Genomic DNA, 1,866 nt, shown 5'->3' on the forward strand with positions numbered 1-1,866 from the left:
TAAAACTGAATACTTTTTCATTTGTTTTTATTATAGTATGTTCTCTCATACAAGGGTGGAAGTTGGCCTCCTTTTCATGTGCCTGGTTCAACTGAAGTATCTGTAGCATATATTCATTGGGTATTTCGTAGACTACTTTATAAATTTTCTGTTCATATTCTTTTGTCCTTAGCTATTCAATATTGTCTTGGAGCTATGAGCAAATTCAAAGAATATAATCTGCATACATGTTGAAATGCAGAGATAACTCTCTTGGTTTATTGATATGATTTTGTTTCCAGAAACCCTAGAAACTCTATTTAAAAAAAAAAAAATAGAATTCATAAGATAATTTGGTAAGATGGCTCAATACAAGATAAATATACAAAGATCAAGAACCTTTTTCTGCACTAGCAATGAGTACCTAGAAATGGAAATATAGGAGCTACACTGACAAAGGCCAATAAAGTGAATAAAGCATTTCAGGAGAAAATGAACAAGGTAGGCTTACAATTTTTGTAAATAAATCTATTAAGTCTTACCAAGAGTCATAAAACAAGATAGCTCCAAATGGAAAGAATAACTATTCTAGACAATTGCTCTACATTTATATTCAGCTTCAAACAAGACAGGGAAGGGAACGGCCTGGTATAGTTGAAGAATATCTCAGATTGCAGGTACCCTGGCACTTATAGTCACTCAGCAAACTCTTATTGGGCACTTACTCAGTGCCATACTTGGCTACACATGAGTAATAATCCAGATCTAGTCCCCTTATTCTCCCGGAGCTGATAGTGATTTAATAGTAATGAAAGACTCGTCTCTGTAAAATAATAAAACATGAGGGCCGGTAGGAGACACAACTTTAATGTGACTATACTCACGCCATTGGTTGACAAATGTGGACACTGAGGTCCAGACAGGAGATGTGATTTATTAAAGTTTACACAGCTAGTAAGTTATCAAGCTGGTATTAGAACTCAGTTCTCTTGACTTCCTCAATATTCCACCCTGCCTTTCAGATTACAGTCTGGAGGCTTAGACTATACTCCTCAGTGTAGTCGAATCCAGTACTTAGATTACCTAGCACAACAGTACACATGACTAGAAGCATCAGACTTGAGAAAAAAACTAGGCACTGTGATGGTGCTCAAACTCTATTAATATTTTGTTACACAACGAGCAGGATACAGATGAACAAGAGAACCCCAGCAGCCATTAAAATGATGATGTAAATATAGAAACAGATTTACATATGGAAAAATTACTATATCATTAAGTGAATAAAGGTTATAGAATGTTATGCTTATCACCATTTCATATATGTAAAATTATTTATAAAAATAGGAGTGTGAAATTACACAATATGTATATTTCATATGTATGGAGATACATATGTACACGTACAGCGTGTATGTACAGATATATATACTATACAGAAATATAACAATTCCTGGATGGATGTTCATCATGATGTTAATAGTAGTTACTTGGGGTAATAAGATATGAGATGCGTCTTATTTCCTTCTGTGTACATTTCTCTGTTGTTGTTCTTGTTGTTTTATATGATCTGGTATCTTTTTTAAAACAATAAAATTCAAAAGATAGATTGTTCTGAATAACTCCAGATATCAGGATCATGACCAATGGTTTGGAACAAATGTTCATGTTGGAACAGGGACATTGGATATAGAGATCAGAGCAGAATTTACTCATCCAGGAAAAACGAACGAGGAAACAAATCTGTATTTAGGACCAAATGATGCCCCTTTCTGAAGTTTACAAATAATCAGGAGGAGCTTTAATCCTTGGTGACACCTTTAGCCTCCATCAGCCCTGGACTGCCAATCTTTGGGCATCTTGTCACAGGAGGAAAGTAATCCCTAC

The sequence above is a fragment of the Ursus maritimus genome, unplaced genomic scaffold (assembly GCF_017311325.1).
Source record: "Ursus maritimus isolate PB19 unplaced genomic scaffold, ASM1731132v1 scaffold_34, whole genome shotgun sequence".
NCBI classification, from domain to species: domain Eukaryota; kingdom Metazoa; phylum Chordata; class Mammalia; order Carnivora; family Ursidae; genus Ursus; species Ursus maritimus.